The sequence below is a fragment of the Bos indicus genome, chromosome 8, assembly GCF_029378745.1.
Source record: "Bos indicus isolate NIAB-ARS_2022 breed Sahiwal x Tharparkar chromosome 8, NIAB-ARS_B.indTharparkar_mat_pri_1.0, whole genome shotgun sequence".
Classification (NCBI taxonomy): domain Eukaryota; kingdom Metazoa; phylum Chordata; class Mammalia; order Artiodactyla; family Bovidae; genus Bos; species Bos indicus.
Genome location: NC_091767.1, coordinates 67,707,805 through 67,733,985, shown reverse-complemented (window position 1 = coordinate 67,733,985; position 26,181 = coordinate 67,707,805). Strand labels below are relative to the sequence as shown.

General features: G+C 41.9%; 1 pseudogene; it reads right to left on the bottom strand.

Annotated features, from left to right (window-relative positions):
• Window positions 1-4,177: 4,177 nt before the first annotated feature.
• LOC139184585 (transcription factor Sp2 pseudogene) lies at window positions 4,178-6,805 on the bottom strand (annotated as a pseudogene).
• Between the last annotated feature and the right edge of the window lie 19,376 nt (window positions 6,806-26,181).

Sequence of the window (26,181 nt, the reverse complement as noted above, 5' to 3'; positions counted from 1 at the left end):
GCTTTATAAACTGCAGGAAAATTTCAACAAAAATAAGCTACTTCACTTACCTAAAAGCAAGAACCAAATGCAGTGTTGGGCTTCTCTTCAGACGGTAAAGCGTCTGTCTACAATGCAGGAGACCCGGGTTCGAGCCCTGGGTTGGGCAGATCCCCTGGAGAAGGAAATGACAATCCACTCCAGCACTATTGCCTGGAAAATCCCATGGACAGAGGAGCCTGGTAGGCTACAGTCTATGGGGTCGCAAAGAGTTGGACACGACTGAGCGACTTCACTTTCACTTTCAGTTGTCTGGCTAACTGCACAGACTTTCTCCCACTCTATCTATTTGAGCAAATATACCACACATGCAAGCATTTATTTCTCCATTTCTTACTTAAGTACCCTTATAGATTTTTTTTTTCATATATCTGTCTTTCACTAAATTATAGAGTCCTCAAGAGCAGCAATGGTGTGTTTTAGTTCCCATACCTCCCACTGCTGCAGATCTTAGGAGGCAAAGTGATTTAGAGGGAGGAACCACATGGTCCCAGTCCAGGCTCTCATCAACTGGCTGCATGACACTGATGAGTTATTTCCCTTCTCTGAGCTTCAATATTCTCAGTTACATGAGACTGTTGAGTAGGTCAACTCTAATAATACTGATAACTGCCATTGAATGTGCTCATATAATGTGCCAGCCACTTTACATATGTTCTTTCTAATTATCACAAGGACCCTGAAAAGCACTACCTCCATTGTGAAAGTGAGGATTGTCAGTATCAAGGAGTTAAGCAACTTTTTTTCACACGAGAATAAAGTGGCTAAGGCAGGACTACAAAGTCCAGGCTCTTTACTCTATACCCCACAGTCCAAGATCTTTGTTCATGCTTCCACTTCCATGATTGCCTACTTTCCAACCCCAGAGTTCTTTCCACAGATAAGCTGGAGTAGGAAGTTCAGGTATCAAGAGGTAGAATCAAACTTGCCATGGCTGAAGCCAGTCCTCTGGGCTCTCAGAGGGAGTTTGGCATTTCCCAAATGGAGGCGGGACCATGTCCTTCTCCCTTCCTGTCTCCCATTCCACATGTAAGCAGGGAGTATCAAAGGAAGTTCTGTCTCTAGCCCATGGATTCAATCTTGATCCTTTGAGCTGCATAACAATTCTACCCGAAGTATATGTGGGTTAAGGGAAGCTGGTGGAGGTTGAAGATTATTGTTCCCTATGGGCTTAAATTTTAATCACATCTGCTCATGTTATACACACATACACACATGCACACATGCTTTCCCACAGAATGTTGCAATATGAGTTGTACTCTTAAAGTACTTTTGACTGTTCTGTTTATTTTTCCTATGATGGTGACCATTTTTCCTGAACCCAAAAAATCAAAACGCAGCAGTCCGTCATATGGTAGTCATTCTGGCTTATGGCACAGGAACAGAATCATGTGTAATCAAGATGTCCCAGAAAGTGGGGATTTATGGGGTTCTCCTAATCAGGGGAGAGGTTTTTGTTTTTATCTGTGGCTTTGCTCTGCCCCTCCACATTTTTCAGAACCCAAGAATATTCAAGGGCATGGTTGTCTCTTTTCTAGACCACCTATGGACAAAGGCTGTAAACACTATAAAGATGTTTGTTCTGGAAACTGGAATTTAGTCTGAGAAATTATTTTTTCCCCTTCCTTTTGATATCATACCCAATTTGCCTGCCACGGGTTGGTTTCCTCCACTGTGTCCAGAAGGAGGGTAGGCTTAAGGTCAGGAATGGTTTTTCAAGAAGTCCCTTGTTATCTCTAGAGTTATGTGCCACTGGTGGTGGGGGCGGGGTGGGGGGGTGGGGAGGGGGGAGCTGGGATGATCCCAGGCACAGAGAGAGAAAAATGCAGAAGAGGCAGTCTGCTTCTCTGAATCAGGCAGTAGAATCCTAAGAGTGTGTGTGTGCTAAGTCACTTCAGTTGTGTCTGACTCTTCGTGACCCTATGGACCATAGACTGCCAGGCTCCTATGTCTTTGAAATTTCACAGGCAAGAATACTGGAGTGGGTGCCCTTCTCCAGGGGATCTTCCCAACCCAGGGATCAAACTCATGTCTCCTAGGCCTCCTGAATTGCACATGGATTCTTTACAGCTGAGCCACCGGAGAAGCCCCTAGGATCCTAAGAGGAAGTGGCTGCAAATCTTGGGGACAGAGAACGTTGCAGATGTAGGCTGGAGAATGAATGGTTTTGGAAACCAGGCTTAGAGGCCCATTGAGAGAACCTGTCACCAAAATTGAGCATTGAGTTTGGCAAGAGGAATTCAACTATCTGAGCTATCCAGCTTCCCTTTTCAACCAGCACAAGAAAGCTCTCAGGGCATTTAGAAATGGGTTTTCATGGTGGCAGTGGGTTCATCCACAAGATATTGAGCATCTGTATGGGCTTGGCTCTGCTTGACACTGTAGAAGAGAAAATGAAATGTAAGTCTGCAGAGACCTGCTTCCTTATCCATGAGGCTATTTGGTAAGGCGGGAAGAATCTAGGCTTTTAAGCGAGAAGAACAGAATTCAAAACCCATAAATGTCACTTACATTGCACAAACTTTGGCAAGTTACTTGATTTCTATGAATCTTGATTTCCACATTTGCTAAGTAGGGAAAACTCCCTCATAGAGTTTTTGTGAAGTCTAAATGAGCAACATAGGAAAAGGGCAATCTACATCAGGTCATTTTTAAAATGCTCAATAAATGTGAGCCTTTGAAGATCTCCCAATTGAAAAACAACTACTCCCACAGCTAACAGCATGCTCAACAGCAAACACTGAAAACTTTTCCTCTAGAATCAGAAACAAAACAATGATGCTCATTTCCATTATTTGTACAGGCACATCTTGAAGATGGGCTTCCCTGGTAGCTCAGCTGGTAAAGAATCTTCCTGCAATGCAGGAGACTCCGGTTCAATTCCTGGATCAGAAAGATCTCCTGGAGAAGGATTGGGCTACCCACTCCAGCATTCTTGGGCTTCTCTGGTAGCTCAGATGGTAAAGAATCAGCCTGCAACGCAGGAAACCTCGGTTCAATCCCTGGGTTGGGAAGATTCTCCTGGAGGAGGGCAGGGCAACCCACTCTAGTATTCTTGCCTGGAGAATCCCCATGGACAGAGAAGCCTGGCAGGCTACAGTCCACAGGGTTGCAGAGTTGGACATGACTGAGCAACTAAGCGCAGCACAGCACATCTTGAAGATATTGCAGGTTCAGTTACAGACCACAGCAATGAAACAAATATCACAATAAAGTAAATTACACTGTTTTGGTTGCTCGGTACATAAATTGTGTCTGCACTATGTTATAGGCTCTTAAATGTGCAATGGCATTATATTTAAACAAATAATGTACATACCTTAATTTTTAAAATTACTGTATTGCTAAAAAATATGCTAATCATCATTTGAGCCTTCAGCAAGTTGTAGTAGTGACATCGAAGATCACTGGTCACAGAGCGCCATAACAAACATAAGAATAAGAATAAGAATAATGAGAGACACAAAGTAATCAAATACTGTTGGGAAAATGGCATCAATAGACTTGCTTGACTCATGGTTGCCACAAACCTTCAATTTTCAAAAAATACAATGTGTGAGAAGCACAATGTAGCAAAGCACAATAAAATGAGGTATCCCAATATTCAACATGGCCCTGACATTCTAGCCAGGGCAATTATACATGAAAATGAAACAAAAAAGCATTCAAATTGGAAAGGAAGAAAGAACATTTTCTCTGTCCACAGACAACATGACCCTATATGTAGAGAGCCTTAAACATTATGCACACACACTCACACACTTTTAGAATTAATAAACACACTCAGCAAGTTTGCAGAATTAAAAACAAATTACCATGTAAAATCAGTTGCATTCCTGTACATTGACAATGAACAGTCCAAAAAGGAGATTAAGAAAACAATTTCATTTACTATAGCATTAAAGAGAATTAAATACTTAAAAATCAATTTTGCAAAGGAAACATAAGTCCTGTACCATAAAAAAATATAAAATATTGCTGAAAGAAATTAAGAAGACACCGATAAGTGAAAAGATACTCCACATTCATGGACTGGAACACTTAATATTGTTTAGATGTTAATACTACTATGCAAAGCAAATGTACAGATTCAAGGTTATCCCTATAAAAATTTTGTCATTTAGAAAAGAGAATTGCTAAAGTGAGAAAAAAAATTCATATGCTCATCATTGCCCCCCAAAAACCCTAAACTAAAAGCAGGCATGGGGGAGGTAAGTAGCAAGGACAGGAAGAAGGGAGCAATTAAATAAACGTCTTTAAAGCACACACACTACACAGTGTTCATCATCGGAAGTAGAGTATAAGGCAACGTTCTCCATAGAAAAAGGGGGATCAGGGAGTGGGTGGGTAGCTTTACTTTTAAATAGAAAGTTGGAATGTGCTGGAGGAGAGTCAGGGTGGGGTGGGGCGTGTGGAGTGGAGGCGGACTGGCTGCCAGTGGAGCCCTGGGTGCAGGGCCCCGGACGTCCAGGCGCCCGCAGTGGCCGAGGGGGCCAGGGAGGTACAGGAGAGGGAGGGGGCATGGCACAATGCGACTCCGGCAGTGTTGGGGGGAGGGGGCTCACTTTGCTCCTCAACGGAGTGAAATTCATGTTTTTCCTTTGGAAATAAGGGTTCCCACTCGTCCTGATTTAGAACGTCTCATTGGGCATGGCCAGTGTCCATGGTTTGGGCAGGCCAGGAGCTTGTGGTGAGAGGGGAGGGCCAGGGCGGAGCCAAGGGGCTTCAGAAGGAGGTGCATATGGGGCAGCAGAGCCCCTTCCTGTGGGGACAGTCGCACAATAGGAACGGGGGTTGAGACGGGCCCATGACAGCGTGGGCCTCCTTTCTGCCAGAGGCCCAGGCAGGTCTGCATCTGTGGGGCCTCTGCCTCAGTTGGCCTTACAAGTTCTTCGTGACCAGGTGGGTCTTGTAATGCTTGGTGAGGTGGTCACTCCTCATGAAGCGCTTCTGACACTGGGCACACTCGAAGCGTTTGTCCCCTGTGTGGGTGCGGGCATGCCGCTGGAGCTTGTCGCTCCGTGTGAACCTCTTGCCACAGAAGAACCAGTTGCAGACAAAGGGCCGCTCGCCGGTGTGCAGGCGCACGTGAGCCCGCAGCAGGGATGTCTTACGGAAGGTCTTGCCGCAGTCGGGGATGTGGCACACGTGCTTCTTCTTGCCCTGCTCTCCAGACCTCTTGTCCCCGTCCTTGCAGTTGGGACACGTGCAGGCCATGCGGCGCCGCTTTTCCCCAGGCTGGGTCTCTCCAGCCAGGGCCTGTTCCATCTGCAGCTGGATCTGGGTGGGGCTCAGCCCACTGATGGTCAGGTTGTTTCCAGATACATTCTGCAGTCAGCTGCTGCTGTCCGCCAGTGTTGGTGATGGTGACGGGCACGCCCTGGACCTGGACACCGTTGATGTTGATGGTCTGCATGGCCTGGGCCGCCGCTGCCAGCTGTGCTGCGTTCAGGCTGATGATGCTCCCAGCAGGAGCGATCTTTGGCAGGGGTCGTTCTTTTCGGAGAATTGCAGCCGAGTGCTTTTTGCTGGTCCCACTCAGATGGGCAGCACGGGACGCGGGGCTGCTACAAGTGGTGGTGGAGGCAGTCGCAGCTGTTGCTGGGGGGCTGTCCTGGACAAGGACCGTCTGTACCTCACCAGAAGGCGTACGGATGTAGACCTGAGTAGGTGACGGCTCAGCAGCCTGGATCTGGAAGTTCTGGGAGGGCTTCTGGGGGACGGTGGGGAGTGTGGCGGACGCTGCCTGTACCACCCGCAGGGCCTGCTGTGGAATCTGCACCACCTGCTGCTGCTCGGCCTTGGGGGGCACCACCTGGACCTGCTGGACCACGGCTGGCTGGCCCCCGCCGGGGCTCTGAACAATGAGCAGGTTGTTTCCTGCTTGGATAATGTTGTCTGCAGTGGTCTCGATCAGCACCGTCTCCACCTGCTCGGCCACAGCCACAGGGGGCTGGGCAGCAGGAAGACTCTTCTTCCTGGCTTTCTTGTTAGTCTTAGACAGTGGGGCAGGGGGGCTCTCCGTGAGGAGCTGAGTGGCGGCCCCGGGGTCGCTGGTGTTCACGAGGTTGTTGACAGGCAGAGTAAGGGTCACATTGCCACCGCCACCTGTCAGCTTCACCACATTGGCCCCGCTCTGTGCCGGAGTGGTGGTCGTACTTGACTTCTGGACAGGGGCTGGCTTGATGGGGACGGGCTTGTGACTGGACGGGGACGGGGTGATGATGGCTTGGTTGGTGCCAGGGATGATCTGGATCTGGTTGGTCAGACTGGGCTGCACCTGGATGGTCTGAGGACTGCTGGCCTGGATCTGAGGGACCGCCTGGTACTGGATACTGGTGTTCGATCGGGTCCCTTTGTTGACCACGGTGGGATTCTGGATGGCAAACACCAGCTGCCCCCCAGGGTAGGACGTGCTCAGCTGTGACCCCTGAATCTGAAGTATGTTTCCCTTGGAGGACAAGATTCCAAAACTATTCTTGCTGGGGCTGAGAGGGAGAGGGGCGGGTTTGATAGGGACGAGTTTCCGTGGAGTGGGCTGGGGGGGAGCAGGAGGCGTCACCGCAGCTTCAACAGCTGGAGGGCCGATTTTGCTACATGTCGCGGCAAGCAGCGCTAAGGGAGATGGCTGGGAGTCCTGGGTGGTAGAGGCGGCAGGCTGCAGGTAGTCACTGGGACTGACAGCGGCAGTGGCAGCCATGCTGGTCTGTGGATCGCTCATTATGACATCTTCCTCCCTGGCCTCCGCCGCCTCCGCCGCCACCGAGAGCCTTTAGCAATTCTCTTTTCTAAATGACACAGCATTTCAACTCAAATCTGGATTCATATGAAACACCTTCCCATCCTGAACCTCCTCCCTCTCCTCATCATCTCCCCCACCCTGACCAGCCCGAGCCCTACTTGTGTACAGTGTATATTGTATAATAGACAATTGTGTCTACTACATGTTTAAAAACATATTGCTTGTTATTTTTGAGGCTTTTAAATTAAAACAAAAATCCAACTTTATTTTTAGTTGTAACTGCTTGAGGTATGTTTTATGAATTAAGTGACAGATTTGTTATCCTTTATTAACGATGTACTTTGTTGGTCAGCGCTGGGCTGACAAAAATTTTTTCTTGCTAATAAATTTAGTTGCCTGAGGCAAAATCTGCAAAAAAAAAAAATTAAAAAAATAAAAATAAAAAAATAAAAATTTTGATGACGTTTTTGTAGCAGAAATAGAAAAATTCATGCTAAATTCATATAGACTTTCATAGGACCATAAACAGAGAAAGCAATGGCACCCCACTCCAGTACCCTTGCCTGGAAAATCCCATGGAAGGAGGAGCCTGGTAGGCTGCAGTCCATGGGGTCGTTAAGAGTCGGACACAATTGAGCGACTTCACTTTCACTTTCCACTTTCCTGCATTGGAGAAGGAAATGGCAACCCACTCCAGTGTTCTTGCCTGGAGAATCCCAGGGATGGGGGAGCCTGGTGGGCTGCCGTCTTTGCGGTCCCACAGAGTCGGATACGACTGAAGCGACTTAGCAGCAGCAGCAGGACCATAAACTGTCAAAATAATCTTGGAAGGAAGCAAACTTAAAGCTCTCATATTTCTGTATTTTAAAACTTGCTGTAAAGCTACCATAGTCACAACATTGTGGTGCAGACATAAAGATGGATATACAGAGCAATGGGACAGAATTGAAAGCCCAGAATTAAACCTCTCACGTATTTGGTCAAATGACATTCAACAGGGCTGCCAAGACCATTCAATGGGAAAAGACTGCCTTTTCAATAAATGATGCTGGAAAAACTGGATATCTACCCGCAAAATAATGAAGTTAAGTCCTTACTTCATACCATACACAAAAATTAACTCAAAATGGATCAAAGATTAAAAGGTAAAACTTTGAAACACTTAGAAACGATATAGAGAAAGCTTTATGACATTGGATCTGGCAAAAATTTTTTGTATATAACACCAAAAGCACAAGCAACAAATGAAAAAAAAAGGAGTTAGAATACTTCACAATTGAAGTGAAAGTGAAAAAAGTGAAAGTGAAAAAAAACTAGTAAAAAAAATACAAATATCGTACAATTCCACTTATAGGAAGAATCTAGGGTAATCAAATTCACAGAGACAGAAGATAAAATAATGAACACCAGGGGCTGGAGAGAGGGGCTGGAGAGTTATTGTTTAGTGGGTTCAGAGTCACAGTTTTGCAAGATGAAAAAGGATGATGGTGATGGCTGTGCAACAGTGTCAATGTCCTTATTACCACTGAACTGTATGCTTAAAAACAACCAGGACAGTAAATTGTGTGTGCTCAGTCACTCAGTCGTGTCTGACTCTTTGCAGCCTCATGGATTGTAACCCACCAGGCTCCTCTGCCCAAGGAATTTTCCAGGCAAGAATATTGGACTGGGGTGCCATTTCCTATTCCAGGGGATCTTCCCTACCTGGGATCAAACCCAAGTCTCCTGCATCTCCTGCAATGGCAGACAGATTCTTTACCACTAGCGCCACCTGAGAACCCCAAGACAGTAAATTTTCTGTTGTATGTATTTCACCACAATTTTTTAAAAATCTATCAATTAACAGAAACTAGAGCAATTTAAATACCTTACACTATGAGAAGTTAGAGAATTGAGGCATATTTGTGGGGTGACTTCCCTTGTGGCTCAGCTGGTAAAGAATCTGCCTGCAATGCAGGAGCCCAGGTTCGATTCCTGCATTGGGAAGATCCCCTGGAGAAGGGAACAGCTACCCACTCCAGTATTCTGGCCTGGAGAATTCCATGGACTGTATAGGGGTCACAAAGAGTTGGACACGACTGAGCCACTTTCACTTGTGGGATGAAGCAGTCATAAAACACTTCATGGAGGATTTGTGAATGGTTTGGGTAAGAGGATAAAGGAGTGAGGGGACATTGCAGACAGAGAAGAGTATGAGCAAGAGAATATAAGAGAATGAACGTGGTGCTTGGGAGATGAACTAAAGGGGCCAGCCCCGGTGCATGAACCAGAGGTGTAACGTTGGGAAGTAATGAGGTAATAACCCTAGGATAGGGTTTTAGAATCTGAATGTAGATGGCCTTGAATAACACCTGACGGCAGAGTTGTGGCATGTGGGTCTCTGGCCTGGCCTGGCCTCTCTCTGAGTAGTGAAGGAGGCAAGGAAAGGTGAGATCACATGTTTGCAGGGTATCTCATGATGTTACGAAGAGAAAAGAAGAAAGAGAGACAAATCTAGCATATTGGACACGTGAAACAGATTGTGTTTTAACATCCTTCTCTGTAAAACAAAGTTATTTTCGGTGATGATAATGCAATAAAATAAATATATGTCATGAATAAATTAAAATTTGGACTTACCAAATAAATACTATTGAATGTCTCAATTGTCATTCTGTTTTTACTCTTTGTTTTTTAGATTAATTTTTATTGGAGTACAGTTACTTTATATTGTTGTGTTAGTTTCTACTGTTTTGCAAAATTAATCAGTCAAACCTATTCATATAACCCCTACTTTTTTGAACCTTCTTCCCATTCAGGTCACCGCAGTGCATTGAGTAGAGTTCCCAGTGCTACAGTATGTTTTCTTGTGGTTGTTGTTCTTCAGTTGCTAAGTTGTGTCTGACTCTTTACAGTCCCTCAGACTGTCACAAACCAGGCCCCTCTGTCCTCCACTATTTCCCTGAGTTTGCTCAAATTCATGTCCATTGAGCTGGCGATGCTATCTAACCATCTCATCCTCTGCTGCCCCTTTCTCCTGTGGCCTTCAATCTTTCCCAGCATAAGGGTCTTTTCCAATGATGCTCTTCACATCAGTTGGCCAAGGTATTATTCTCATTAGTTATTGTTATTATATAACTATCATTATATTATTATTGTTATTGTTGTTCAGTTGCTAAGTCTTCTCCGACTCTTTTGCAACCCCCATGGACTGTACCCTTCCAGGCTTCTCTGTCCATGAAATTCTCTAGAATTCTCAAGAATACTGGAGTGGATAGCCATGCCCTTCTCCAGGGGATCCCCAGGGATCGAACCTGGATCTTCTGCATTGCTAGCAGATTCTTTACCATCTGAGCCAATTCTTTAGAGTAATGTTTAATTAGGATTTTCTCCTGTTTTTTTAAATTTTTTTTAATATTGATATGCAGAAGATGCTTGTTATATTTTGGAGATTAATTCTTTCTCAGTTGCTTTATTTGCAAATATTTTTTCACCATTCTGAGGGTTTTAAATCGTAACCACAAAAATTCTGAGAGGGTCACGTGGAATGACAGAATTGAAGTGGCTCACACATTATGTTTCCTCAGCTTTAAAATTATGGTACTATCATTTTTTTTTATTTATCATTTAAAGATAAAACTATATAGTGGGAACAAGTTTGGATGATTCATAGCTTGTGTATTCACTCTGGAAATAAACAGGTATATTTAGGTCACATGTATCTGGAGTTTGTACAACTAGAAGTTGTACAAATTAACTTCCATATGAAATGCAATGTTTGTTAAAAGTAGTAAAAATGTAACAATTTGAAGCTTGCATGTATATTATTAAAACTCAATAGTAACTATAGCAATTATTTCAAATATAGAATTATTGGAAGGAAGATTATTTTGTCATTGATTGAGTAGAATGGGCTTCCCAGGTGTTACTAATTGTAAAGAATCTGCCTGCCAATGAAGGAGACAGGAGACACAGTTTCGATCCCTGGGTCAGGAAGATCCCGTGAAGGAGGGCATGGCAACACATTCAAGTTTTCTTGCCTGGAGAATCCCAACGGCAGAGGAGCTTGGCAAGCTACAGTCCATATGGGAGCAAAGAGTCGGACACTTAGCACACATGCATTAATTAGAATTGTCAATGAATTGTGATTACAAAATGGTGAACAACTTTTAGTCAGTATTGTTATAGTGTTGTTATATTTTTAATTCTGTACAGACAAAATATATCATTATCACCTATACCCAAGGCAGGCAATGGCCACTGAACTCCTAAGCCTTTGGCCTAACACTCAAGGGAAAATCAATTAGATGATGCAGAAGAGGAGTGAGTGAGTAGCCATAGCCATTTCTGCCATACAAAGCCCTTCAGTTATGCCTTGTACCCTTTCAACAACAGAGCACTCCACTGGCCTCAGGAGTTCCTTCCACTTGAAATTCTGTCAACTCATTCAGCAGAGTGCATCATTTCCTGGCTAATTCCTGGGCTAAGAGCCACAGCAGGAAAGCACACAGAGCAAGTTCATCGGTATGCTTTGATTTCCAAAGCTAATGGTTTATTTAACTAGCAGGTTATTTCTTAATTACAAGCCCCTAATTGGCTGAAATTGTGTTTGGATTTTATAAACTAATTTCACGAAGCTTGTATTTCAAAACAATATGTCAAGTTGAGCGCATTCTTACGCAAACCTTTCTAATAAAGGCAAAGGGAATAAGCTTTTATTTATAAATAAGGCTGTAAACAATCAGCTTTTAGATGAGAAGAATAACTTGACACATATTTATTCTACAGATGTTTATTAAGGGCACAATGTACTGAGGGCTTGAAATTTAAACTGATTAAAATAAACTCCCTTGTTCCACAGGGTTCAGAGTCTAGAAGAGGAAGCTGGTATGTAAAAATACATCAACTACACCACCACCACTTCAACAAAACCATAATGTGTCCAAGTCTGTTCAGCATCATTTGGAATCTTGTACATGCCCTGTGTTCCTGTGGCTGTCCCAGATCTCACGGGGTCACACCGGCCCAGCTGGCCAAGTTTCCAGGCCAATTCTCATGCCTCTGGTTCCCATTCCTCTGATTGCTGCCACCCTTTCAGACAGAATTGTTTTTTAATTCCAATGTGATGTCCAGCTCAGGTTTGTAGAATTTTTATTGGATTAGCCAAAATGTTCATTCTTTTTTCCCCCCATACAATGGCTCTAGTAGCGCTTAGTTGTCTTTAACTTCATTTGAAACAATTTTGTTAGATTGTATTGTGACAGCTGTCATATCAGTGTGCATTAAAAAGAAAAAATCAAAATTGGTAAATTGTTATATAGCCATTTTAATATTTGAAGAAAGACTAAAAAAGCAACATTTTTAGCATGTTATACTTTATTAATTCAAGAAAGGTAAAAACACAACTGAAATGCAAAAAAAAGAAAATTTGTGCAGTGTATGGAGAAGGTGTTGTGACTGCTTGGGTGTGTCAAAAGTGATTGGTGAAGTTTTGTGCTGGAAATTTCTTGCTGGATAATGCTCCACAGTCTGATAGACCAGTTGAAGTTGATAGCAATCAAATTGAGACATTAATTTAAAATAATCAATGCCATACCTTGTGGGATATACCCCATATACTTCAAATATCCAAATCAAGCATTGAAAATCATTTGCACAGCTTGGTACTGTTAATCGCTTTGCATTGTGTGCATTCTGGGATGTTTGCATTTCACATAAGTTAAGTGATAAAAACTTTCTTGACCACATATCCCATGCAATTCTGTACTTAAATGAAAAAAAAATCCATTTTTAAAGCAAATTGTGACAAGCAATGAAAACTGGATACTGTACAATAACGTGGAATGGAAGAGATCATGGTGCATGTGAAATGAACCACCACCAACCACACAAAGGCTGGTCTTCATTCAAAGAAGGTGATATTGTGCATGTAGTGGGATTAGAAGGGAGTCCTCTATTATGACCTCCTTGTGGAAAACCAAACAATTCCAACAAGTACTACTACCAATTAATCAACTGAAAGCAGCATTTGACAAAAACATCCAGAATTAGTCAACAGAAAACACATTATCTTCCATCAGGATAACCCAAGACTACATATTTCTTTGATGACAGGCAAAACCTGTTACAGTTTGGCTGGTAAGTCCTGCTGCATCTGCCATATTTACCAAACATTGCACCTTTGGGTTTTCAGTTATTTCAGTCTTTACAAATTTCTATTAATGGAAAAAAAAAATTTGATTCCCTGGAAAACTATAAAAGGCACCTAGAACAGTTCTTTGGGAAGATGGAATTATGAAGTTGCCTGTAAAACAGCAGAAGGTAGTGGAACAAAATGGTGAATATATTGTTCAATAAAGTTCCTGGTGAAAATGAAAACTGTGTGATTTGTTTTTACTCAAAAACCAAAGGAACTTTTTGGCCAACCCAAGTTCCATGATATGTGGCATATGAGTTTTCTTGGTCCCAACCTGAGTTCCAAGACCCCCAGTTGAATTGGGAGCTATGTTGTGAGCCCCAGCTGTGGAGAGAAATTCAGACGTGGCATGTGTGATTAGTACACTGATGGATGAAAAAGTACTGCTGTGGGACAGGGATGGGGGTGGCGTCAAAAGAGATTGCGATCAACTGTGCAGATATCATCAACACCCTTAATTCCTTCAGAATCCAGCACATATTTATTGAGCATCTAATAGGTGCAAGACAATGTGCTAAGCTCTGATGGTATAAAAATAATAAAAATACAGACCAGGTTTCTGTCTGGATATAACAGTCTTTGTAGAAGTTGAATACTAAAAGAGCCACTAAAAGAGTTTTATTATCAAAGAGAAGACATAGCCTACAATGGAAACATGAAACAAGAGGATTTAACTTATAATGGGGATTTGGACCAGAAAGACCTCTCAAAGGAAATGTTATCTAAGCTTGAGTAGGAAATTAACCTGGGGGAAAAGGATAGTAAAAGGGAAGGAAGCAGCAAAACATGGTATGTTTGGGGGAAATACAGGAATTCCACCATGAATGGAGATGGGGATCAAGAGAAGGAAAGTATTGTTAGATGATGTTACAGAGACAAGCTAAGGATAAAGGTAATACTGGAACTAAATCTTTGATGAAAAATAGAGTGTTGTTACAACAAAGTAAGAAGACTAATACAGGATGAAAGAGAGTTGCAGGTGCAAAGATGTGCTTTGGTGGTCATGTTTTGGTAATAACAGGTGTTTTGGTATCACTGGAATGTTTAGCACAGTGGCAAAGAATAAAGCTAAATAAGTAGGCAGATATCAGATGATAAAGCATCTTGATAGACGAATTCTAAAGTTTGACTTCGACGTGCAAAGAACAGCCCTAAGGACATGGGGAGAGGGGAGAAGAGAGCGGGTTAGATGTATAGAGAGAGTAACATGGAAATTTATAATATAATTGGTAAAATAGATCGCCAATGGGAGTTTGCTGTATGACTCAGGGAACTCAAACAAGGGCTTTGTGACAACCTAGAAGGATGGGAGGGGAGGGGGATGAAAGAGGGGTTTGGGAGGGAGGGGACATAGGGGTTCCAACGGCCAATTCTTGTTGACACATGACAGAAAACCACAAAATTCTGTAAAGCAAATATCCTTCAGTCAAAAAATAAAGTGGCAAATGGGGAAAGAGGTATTGAAGGGCTTCAATTAAAGAAAAGTCACAAATAATTTATGCTTCAGGAAATTGACTTTGGTGGTATTAGATAGATTCAAACCCAGTTAAAGGTCTGCTACAATTTCTAGGAAGAGATGGTGAGGTCTGAAGTGATAGTATCAGTGTAGATGAAGGGAGAGAAAAATTTTGAGAACCCTTTAAGAGCTAGAGTTGGCATAACTTAATGATTCATTCTTTGATCAGAAGGAATAAGATGAGAAAACAAGAATGACACTCAGGATCTAGCCTTGAATGATTGAGATGGTGCTGTTAGTATTGGTCAGAAAAACATAAACTATGTTATGCCAACTCTAGCTCTTAAAGGGTTCTCAAAATTTTTCTCTCCCTTCATCTACAAAAAGTTATGACCAACCTAGATAGCATATTGAAAAGCAGACATATTACTTTGCCAACAAAGATCCATCTAGTCAAGGCTATGGTTTTTCCAGTGGTCATGTATGGATGTGAGAGTTGGACTGTGAAGAAAGCTGAGCGCTGAAGAATTGATGCTTTTGAACTGTGGTGTTGGAGAAGACTCTTGAGAGCCCCTTGGACTGCAAGGAGATCCAACCAGTCCATTCTGAAGGAGATCAGCCCTGGGATTTCTTTGGAAGGAATGATGCTAAAGCTGAAACTCCAGTACTTCGGTCACCTCATGTGAAGAGTTGACTCATTGGAAAAGACTCTGATGCTGGGAGGGATTGGGGACAGGAGGAGAAGGGGACGACAGAGGATGAGATGGCTGGATGGCATCACTGACTCAATGGACGTGAGTCTGAGTGAACTCCGGGAGATGGTGATGGACAGGGAGGCCTGGCGTGCTGCGATTCATGGGGTCGCAAAGAGTCGAACACAACTGAGCGACTGGACTGAGATGAACTGAATATTTTACAGTAGGGCTGTTTTGTGCCATGTAACAGGCTACTGGATGTGTTGGGCCAGAGCTCAAGAGAAAAGTCTTTCAAGACAAAGTTACAGTAAAAAAAAAAAAAAAAGAATAGGTAACATTGCTCAGTGAATATGTAAATTAAGAAGCAAGAAAACCAGAAAATGAGTCAGAAAGCATTAGAATGAGGAGATATTCAAGCCACCTGACCAGAAGAGGGAGACTAAAAGAAGTATGTGAAGTACAACACAAAAGCCAAAAGAGAAGGCATTTTCATTATAGGAGGTTAAAACTTCATGTTCGAAAAAAGAAACAAGGAAAAATAAGAGAGACTTCCCTGGTGGTTCAGTGGTTAAGAATCTGCTTTGCAATGCAGGGGACATGGGTTCAATCCCTGTGTGGAGAACTAAGATCCCACAAGCTGTGGGACAGCTCAGCAGGAGCTCCAGAGCCCTGGTGCAGCCAAATAAATAGATGAATATTTTAAAAAAAAGAAAGAAAGAAAGGATAAAGAAAGAGGAGATGAGGAGGATTTGGCAATTAGGGAGGAGGTCAAAAGGCAATTAGGAGAAGGCATTTGTCAAAATGCCTTCAGGAGTCTTACATTTAGAAAAAGTTAAGGGCTCATAGGATGATGTGACAAAACCAGATTGAAGCTGGGGTGAAGTGAAGGAGGAAGCTGTGAGTGGAAAGTAGGGTATTAGAGTTTTATATTACAGAGGTAGAATCTCTCAGCATGTGATCTTGGGAGGTGGTTGTGAAAGGGGAGTTGGAGTGTCAATCACTGAATTAGGGAGGTGAGGAAATTACCAACACGGCCCGGCAGTCATTCAAAATGAAAGCAAAGGGGATGGAGAGAAATACTCTTGGACAGCTGTCTAAGACCTTGAAGAATGTAAAGGATTAAACATGAAGAGTGATGGGGAGTAGTGAAAAAAAATAGGGCAGAGTGCAGCCGAAAGCCTGCATCTCTGAAGAGGGGTTTAAAAAGTAGGTCCAGGAATATACCTTTGCAGCAATAGCAATAAATGGTTGGAAGGCTAACAATGTCACACAAAGATGAGCAAGTTCTATCTGAGAGGGGGCAAGCACAGGGTATCAGCAAGGATAGTGGAAATCTTTATTTTAAGAGTGATTAAAATAATTTAAAATTTGTTTATAATGTAGCAAGTTTTCAGAAGAAAGAGCAGAAAGAGTTAAGATAGAGGACAGAAGTTCAAGAAGAAGTAAGCCAAAGAGGAGAAGGGCAAGTGAGTGAATGAAGAAGCTTTCATCTTGACCAAACTCCAAAAAAGGCCAGGAGGACGGGAATCAATGGAAACAGCTTCAGTTCACACTTTCAGATGGAAATGTGTCATAAATAGTTGATGACTGAAAGCTTAGGAACTTCCCAAGTGTGGAACTTGATGCCTAATTTCTGAAATGATTCTTTCTCAGTCTGTGTTGAGTTGAGACAGTGATAGTTCACACATTTGCTAAGTGTTTCTTCTTGTCGTGAGAAGCGACCTGTATTTTATCACTGGCATGCCATATTCTTATGGCATACAAATCTCATGTATCTCACGGACATAACTCTCTACATGCCAAGCTTGTGCTCTACTTCATAAACTTATTCCTACATTCAGTCATAACTCATGTTAATATCTTACACAGATGTGAGATTTCATAGTCAATTTGAATGGTAAAAGTGCCCTCAAAATTATAAATAGTATGAAGACAGCTTAGAGATTTTTGGCCAACAAATACGACTGAAACCACATTATCTCTTCCCTTTGTTTAACCTGTATAAAAAGATATTTTGACATTTCAGTAAGCTGCTCTTACTTTTTAAAAAATTAATATCTGTATCTTTCCCATTGTCTCAACTTTGGGTGAATTCCATTTCTTTTTCTGATTTCATTAGTTGCCTGAGCACAAGAAAAACCCTTTCATTTTCCTCTCAAGCCACCCACATCTTTATGCTTGAGCAATTTACACACAGATCACTCCCTCACCATGGCTGCCTCATTAAGGGCTACAGAGAGAGACATTCAGAACCTCACCTCCCGGAGGAAGAGTTAGAGCAGTCACACAGCCTGTCCTCTGGGGCTTGCAGGGGAATTGGATTTACCCCAGTCCTATGAGGGGCTTCCCTGGTGGCATGGTGGTACAGAATCCACCTGCAAATGCAGGAGACGTAAGAGGCGCAAGTTCGATCCCTGGGTCGGGAAGATCCTCTGAAGGAGAAAATGGCAACCCACTCCAGTATTCTTGCCTGGAGAATCTCTTGGATGGAGGAAACTGATGGGCTATAGTCCACAGGGTCACAAAGAGTCAGACAAGACTGAGTGAGCACAAGCACACAGCCCTCTGAGAGCTGCCCTCAAGTAATGGCCGAAGCAGATCCAACATGTCAGAATCCACTTGGATTCACTGACATGGTCCTCACCTGGAAGAGACAGCATGTGGGGAGTAGGGGAGAGAAGAGCCAGGTAGATAAACAGAACCTCGTTATTGTCATCATTTGCAAGCTCAGCCTGCTTCATCCTTCCTCAGTGGAGTATGAAATGGGACACACATTATTCCCTGTTGATTAGTTGGCCTGGTAGCATCACATTTGGTACCCAAGGTCTGAAACTCAGGTCAGCAACAATTATCTGAACAGGGGTTTGGGGAGATAATGAGGCAAGGGAGAGCCCCTCCCTGGCTAAGTTGTTATTGTTTAGTCATGAAGTCATGTCGGACACTTGTGACCTCGTGGACTGTAGCCCTCCAACTTCCTCTGTCCATGGGATTTCCTAGGCAAGAATACTGGACTGGGTTACCATTTCCTCCTTCAAGGGATCGTCCTGACCCAGGGATTGAACATGCGTCTCCTACATTGGCAGGTGGATTCTTTACCACTGCCCTGGCTTAGTACCTATATGTAAATTGATCTTCAGTCTTTTTGCAGTTATCTCAGGGATTGGACTTCAAATGAGAAGGACCTTCAGCCTCACTGAGGGTGTCATGATGCCTGAAATTATCACAGGGTAAAGGCACTGGAGTTCCCCAGCTAAAGAACATATAAGCTACCCACCAATCTGTAGAAAGATGACATGGGCTTCAAACTGAATAAAATTTTGTTAATAAAATGAAAGAGTTACAGTCTAGGAACTGTGATATGGCTTTGGAGAATTTTCTGCTGTTGAAGGCAGTGTCCACAATGAAACTACATGGGTTTTAGAATGAGGCAGAAATAAATCAAATTCTGGCTTCTTTACTTCTAAAGCTATGAGAACTTGGGCTAATTACTTAACATCTCTAAGTCTCTATATTCTCATTTGAGTAATATACATTATGAGAGAGAAGAGAAGTTTCAAGAATTAGATCAATTAAAATATATATAACATACATATTATATACATATGGCATTAGGAAAATTATATTTTCTATAGTGCTTCTTATTTTTAGCTTATCTCCTGTTCCCTGGAAAGGCTCTGAAGGAATGAGATTTAGGATATATATTTGTTTGGAAGTTAAAGGGAGTCAGACACCAAGATGGGGCAACTCTCAGTGGGAAAAATCTAAGAACACTTCAGAACAGGAACTGGCTGCTGTACAAAAGAGGTGGTCAGTGAAAGACAAGTAGAGAAAACTTAAGAAATGGAAGGTTACAAGAAAAATCAGTTGAAGGATGTGGGTTTGAGCCTTGGCTTGGCTGCTTTTTAAGTTGGAAGGCCTAGAACAAGTCACATAATTTCTCTCTACCTATTTTTACTTATCCACAACAGAGAAATAATACGAGTACCTTCCTCATAGAGAGGGTAACCAAATTATTTTATCTTTCAAAAAAGGACACTTTTTAGAGTTAAAAAAAAAGGGGCAGTATTGATAATTTTTCTGGAACAACATGAGTAAACCAAGACCTTCTTGGACAAACCTAAATATTTTATTTATTGGGTTGAATGTGTGAGGTGACCTAGTACTTGTAATCGGTTTTGCTTCATGCCTGTCATGTTGCAAACACTCAACAAATATTGCTGTTATTTTTGCTGGTAATTTTATCTTCCCAAGTCCAAGTCCCTAAACCTATCCAAGCCAATTTCCTTGTAAAATGAGGATAATACTATTCAGTTCAGTTCAGTTCAGTTGCTCAGTCATGTGCGACTCTTTGTGAGCCCATGAATCACAGCATGCCAGGCCTCTCTGTCCATCACCAACTCCCAGAGTTCACTCAGACTCACGTCCATCAAGTCGGTGATGCCATCCAGCCATCTCATCCTCTGTCATCCCCTTCTCCTCCTGCCCCCAATCCCTCCCAGCATCAGAGTCTTTTCCAATGTGTCAACTCTTCGCATGAGGTGGCCAAAGTACTGGAGTTTCAGCTTTAGCATCATTCCTTCCAAAGAAATCCCAGGGCTGATCTTCAGAATGGACTGGTTGGATCTCCTTGCAGTCCAAGGGACTCTCAAGAGTCTTCTCCAACACCACAGTTCAAAAGCATCAATTATTCAGTGCTCAGCCTTCTTCACAGTCCAACTCTCACATCCATACATGACCACTGGAAAAACCATAGCCTTGACTAGACGGACCTTTGTTGGCAAAGTAATGTCTCTGCTTTTCAATATGCTGTCTAGGTTGGTCATAACTTTTTTTCCAAGGACCATCTGCTATGATTTTGGAGCCCCAAAAAATAAAGTCTGACACTGTTTCCACTGTTTCCCCATCTATTTCCCATGAAGTGATGGGACCAGATACCATGATCTTAGTTCTCTGAATGTTGAGTTTTAAGCCAACTTTTTCACTCTCCACTTTCACTTTCATTGAGAGGCTTTTTAGTTCCTCTTCACTTTCTGCCATAAGGGTGGTGTCATCTGCATATCTGAGGTTATTAATATTTCTCCTGGCAATCTTGATTCCAGCTTGTGCTTCTTCCAGCCCAGCGTTTCTCATGATGTACTCTGCATAGAAGTTAAATAAGCAGGGTGACAATATACAGCCTTGACGTACTCCTTTTCCTATTTGGAACCAGTCTGTTGTTATATGTCCAGTTTGAACTGTTGCTTCCTGACCTGCATATAGGTTTCTCAAGAGACAGGTCAGGTGGTTTGGTACTCCCACCTCTTTCAGAATTTTCCAGTTTATTGTGATCCACACAGTCAAAGGCTTTGGCATAGTCAATAGAGCAGAAATAGATGTTTTTCTGGAACTTTTTTGCTTTTTCTATAATACTACTATTCCCTATTACATAAAATTATTGTGAAGGATTTAGTAGAATAATGCTTATGAAGCACTTGCTACAGTGCTTAGCATATAGTAGATGCTTAATTAAAGTAGCTAATATTATTGATTTCAGGGTTGGGGATGAGTGAGATGGATAGGAGAATTCTACAACTTCTGAAATTACTTTCTTTAGTCAGTAGAATTGGTAATTCACACATTTTTTAGGTGTTAGTCCTTGCTATTAACGGAAGCCCAAAAGGAAATTTAAATAAACCTTCACTTTAGTTAATAGTGGTGAGTATAATGTAATGAAAGGTGCACTGATTTTCAAGTCAAAAGATTTTGTCCCAGTTCCAAATTCATATTTACTAACTGCATGGCTTTAGGCAAGTCACTTAACCTTTTTAAGTCCCAGTTTTTTAATCTATTAAAATAAAGATGTCTCTTAGTGTTGCTATGTGGATCAGCTATAAGTAAACTGTAAAATATATGAAAATAGATGAGATTGTGTTTGATAAGGACACATTTTACATTAGCTCTACTCTAGCTAAGGGGGCTTCCCTGGTGGCTCAGAGGTTAAAGCATCTGCCTGCAATGCAGAATCTCGAGTTCAATCCCTGGGTTGGGAAGATCCCCTGGAGAAGAAAATGGCAACCCACTTCAGTATTCTTGCCTGGAGAATCCCATGGAGAGAGGAGCCTGGTAGGCCACAGTCCACAGGGTCCCAAAGAGTTGGATACAACTAAGCAACTTCACTTTCACTCTCACTGTAGCTAAGGAAGTACTTCCTAACCTTCCTCGTGTCTTTTGAAAAAGTAAGGCATAAAGAATAGATCATCTTCCCCACCCAGAGCTAATGCTTCCTACTTTCAGTTCTCATCTACTTGTTACCGCTGGCCACTTAATATATTCTTAACACGTTGAGGAGCACTCTAGACTTCAGAAAATCATCCTAATGTCATGTTCAGTTATTCTCTTCATCCCTACTTCACTTAGTTAATGCTTCTAGACCACCATCACCCCTGTGGAAAACATATTACATTTTGTTGTCGTTGTTCAGTCACTAAGTTGTGTCCAACTCTTTGAGACCCCGTGAACTGCAGCAAGCCATGCTTCCCTGTCTTTCACTGTTTCCCAGAGTTTACTCAAACTCATGTCCATTGAGTTAGTGATGTTATCTAACCACCTCATCCTCTGTTGCCCCCTTCTCCTCTTGCCTGCCATCTTTCCCAGCATCAGGGTCTTTTCTACTGAGTGGGCTCTTTACATTAGGTGGTCAAAGTATTGGAACTTCAGTTTCAGCATCAGTCCTTCCAATGAATATTTGGGGTTGATTTTTTTTAGGATTGACTGGTTTGATCTCCTTTTAGCCCAAGGGACTCTCGGGAGTCTTCTCCAATCCATAATTCAAAAGAATCAATTCTTCAGCACTCAGACTTTGTCATGATCCAACTCTCACATCAATACATGACTACCGGAAAAACCATAGCTTTGACTATAAAAAACTTTGTCAGTAAAGTGATGTCTCTGCTTTTTAATACACGTCTAAGTTTGTCATGAATTTTCTTCCAAAGAGCAAGCATTTTTTTTTTTATTTTGTGGCTGCAGTCACTGTCCACGGTGATTTTGGAGCCCAAGAAAATAAAATCTGTGACTGTTTCCACTTTCCCCCATCTATTTGAAGTGATGGGACTGGATGCCATGATCTTAATTTTTTTTTTTTTTTTTTTTCTTCCCTGTTTTTACCTAGTTGTTTTTCTCTTGATGGTTTTAAGATGCTCTCTTTATTCTTTTAAATTTGTTGACATTTTAATTGTGATGTGTCAATGTGGACCTCTTTGGTTTCCTATTGTTTGGGATTCTCTGTGCTTCCTGCACCTGGAATTCTCTTTCTTCTCTCAGATTGGGAAGTTTTTAGCATTCTGTTTTCAAATAAGTTCTCTGTTCCTTTCTATCCATGTTCTTCTTCTGGGACCTCTATAATGGGGATGTTAGCATGCCTGATGTTGTCCCAAAGGTATCTTAAATTATCATAATTGTATCTTAAATTACCATCCTTTAAAAAAAATTCTTTTTTCTCTTCAGCTTAGGTGATTTCCTTAATTTTTTTTAATGTTGAGTTGTAAGCCAATGTTTTTGTTGTTACATTTATAGAATGCTAGTTAAATTACTTCCTCTTAGCATAAACATTAGCAAATCTAAAATTCACATTTCAATCATGATTAGGTTTGGGTTAAGTTCATCATAGATGCTAAAAACAGCATTTCCTAGTTAATACCATCAACTAGGCCATTTCTTTCACACTTCCAAGCACATAAATCTTGGGAATGTGCATGCACACACACACACACACAACAAGGTCTTTGCCAAAAAAAAAAAAAAAGGTCAAATGAACAATAAGGAATTTCCATATATAGCTTATTATTTATGGAGTTTTTGATTAAAGGAAGGTTCTAAAGAAATTCCAAACCTTGTGCTGGCCCTTAGTCTTCCTCATCTCTTTCACTGTATTATTTTCCTCCTCATTTTCTCCATAGATTAGTGTTGGACCAGTAAGAAAAGACCTCTGATCAAATTCCAGGCTCTCTTACATGTAAAAGTTTGGAACATTTCTGACACGCTCACTAATAAAAAGGCAGAGCTTAATCCTAGTCAATAAATTGAACTTGGTCTTGGTGTTAAAATTCTTTCTTAGTAGCTCATCTAGATAGAACTGGAGATAAATAGCTATGCAACAAACATGTTTGGAAGCAATTTACATTTTTTTGAAAATGCATCAATTTTATGTGGTTGTATTAGAATTTAAAAGCCTAGTTTTAGTGGCTTGGGTACTGAGGTACCTGAGAACAGAACCACAGATTTTTAAAATTCTCCCAACAATTTTGGGCATTGACTTTCACCATCCAAATTATTTGGCTGGAAAATAGGAAAAGCAATGTGTTTTCTATATCACAGGTAGGAGTATAAAGCCACAAGTTGTGCATTTGGTAGTGGGACAACCTGTCCCAGCAGGCCACTTTCCAGAATGCACATTGGTATAGAGAATATCCAAAGACAGAATTAGCCTGTCAACCTTTCAGCACTGTGGACAGTTCATCAATGCAAGGTAGAGAATCTGGAGCTCTAAGTCTGTCCAGCAACTTTCCAGTATGAAACCTTCAAAGAAACAATGAGGAGAGGTAGAAACCACTGTCTTCAGGGTACATAGAAAGTGAATTCAAAGAGGTTATGGGATTTGCTTCATCACTTAGTACAATCAGGTAAGATTCACAACCAAGGGTCCCAACATACCAAATCTACCCATATAAACATACTGTGTCAGGGAAGAAGAAATTTTCCTCTACCCTTCTAGGTTTTTCTGGCTGGTCTAAGAACTAAGTTGACAGGACTTTCCTAGTTGCACAGCAGATAGAAATCTTCCTGCCAATGCAGGGGATATGGTTTCCATACCTGGTCTAGGAAGATTCCACATACCTCGGAGCAACTAAGCCCACACTCCAGAACTACTGGCCTCCATTCTAGAGCCTGCAAGCTGCAACGACTGAGCCTGGATGCTACAACAACTGAAGCGTGTGAGGCTAGAGCCTGTGATCCACAACAAAAGAAGCCACCGCAGTGAGAAGCCCAGGTATTGAAATGAAGAGTAACCCCAACTTGCCTCAACTAGAGAAAGCTCACCCAAAGCAACGAAGATCCAGTGAAACCATAAATAAATTAATTAATTTTTTAAAAAATGAATTAAGTTCATATGAGACAGATTAACAGGAGAAAATCAAACAAAAGGTTAATAGCATGTATACATGGGAGAGACTCATGAAAGCTGTGTGTGCATTGTGCTCAGTCGCTTCAGTCATGTCTGACTCTGTGTGACTGCATGGACTGTAGCATACCAGGTTCCTCTGTCCATGGGATTCTCCAGGCAAGAATACTGGAGTGGGTTGCCATGCCCTCCTCCAGGGGATCTTCCCACCTGGGAATCGAACTTGTGTCTGCCTGCATCTCCTGCATTGCAGGCAGATTCTTTACCCACTGAACCACCTAAATAACACCAAAATAGCTAAAATCATAGCATTGAATATCATCTTCAACAAAGACAAAGGTTAAGAGTAATTGTTTGGGACTTCAAAGAGAAAGAAGCTCACATGGAGGCAGGAAAGCAAAGATGATGTGAACAAAAGTTTGCTGTGCCATGCAGAGTTGATGGGCCACTGGGCAGACTCGGATCTCTAAGCCTTAGCCCATACTCCTTGCAGGTATCTCTGGTGATAGTTCTTCTCAGGGAACAGTTCCTCTAACTTTTTTTAGTCATTTAGAGGAAAGGTCAGTGGTTTTGTTTGTTTGTTTGTTTGTCTTTAATTTTTTGGACATGCCGTGCAGCATGTAGTATCTCAGATCCCCAACCAGGGATTGAACCTATGTCCCCTGCAGTGGAAGCAGGATCTTAAGCACTGGACCACCAGGGAAATCCCAAAGTCAGTGTTTCTTTCTGAGTCTTTTGGGGCTTGATTTTTCTCAGCTTGAAATCATCCACATGCCAAAGAGATATTTTGGGGTAGCAAGTTTTGCTCTGCTACAGATGCAAAAAAAAAAAAAAAAGTGCTAAGAGGAAAATGGGAAGAGGATTCCTAAAGGTCCAGTTTCACCCATATGTGAAGGGTTTTCTGGAAATTGTCCAAGAGGGAAATGAAATGAGGATTTAGCAGCCAAACACAGGCAGAACCTCAGTTAGATTATACCTTTCTGTTATAGTATGGAGAGTATAAAATATGATAAAAAATATTTGTTTATGAGCAAAACAGCATTGGCAATGTTTTGTGTAATAATTAATTGAGAAAATTTCCACAGAATAATACATTATGTTTATCTCTTGATTACACAGAGACATGTGTGTGTGCATATGCCTATATAGACATGTGTTCTTACTCTCTCATGAAGTCACACACTGACTTCAGAATCCTTTGCTTTAGGGTCTCGCTCAGGGGTCCTCTTTATCCTTCTTTTCCTTCTCTCTCCTCTCCCACTTTGTTCCCAGTTTAGTTTCCTAACTCAAAGGATCTCTCAGTTGTACAGACAAAATTACGAAATAAGCTGTCGGCACATGGACATTGATAACAGCTTCAAGGCAACATTACTGGTGTGAGATGACCAAAGAGGTCATCTGTGGAACTCAGTAGGAAAGAAATAAATGGAGCTAATGCTGGAAAGACTTGTTAAAACAACTGAATGCTGCCTTGGAGTCGCACATGTCCTAGGCTCTGAGAATATATCTGTGACCAAGACAGAGAAGAAGCTTGCCACCTTGGAGTTTTCATTCTTATGGAAAAAAAACAGGTAACAAGCAAGTCAGCACAAAATATAATACATTCTAGAAACTTGTGTTTCTAGGACAAACTCCGGAAGACAGTGAAGGACTGAGAAGCTTGGCATGCTACAGTCTATGGGGTTGCAAAGAGTCTGACACGACTGAGTGACTGAACAACAAAAAAGAAACTCATATATTCCATTAAAAAAAAAAAAAAAACCTGAAATAATGAGATAAAATTACTTGGAGGCAGGAGGTGTAGAATGGGCTTCCTAGGTGACTCTGTGGTAAAGAATCCACCTGCCAAGCAGGAGACATGGGTTCAATCCCTGTGTTGGGAAGATAGCTTGGAGAAGGAAATGGCAACTCACT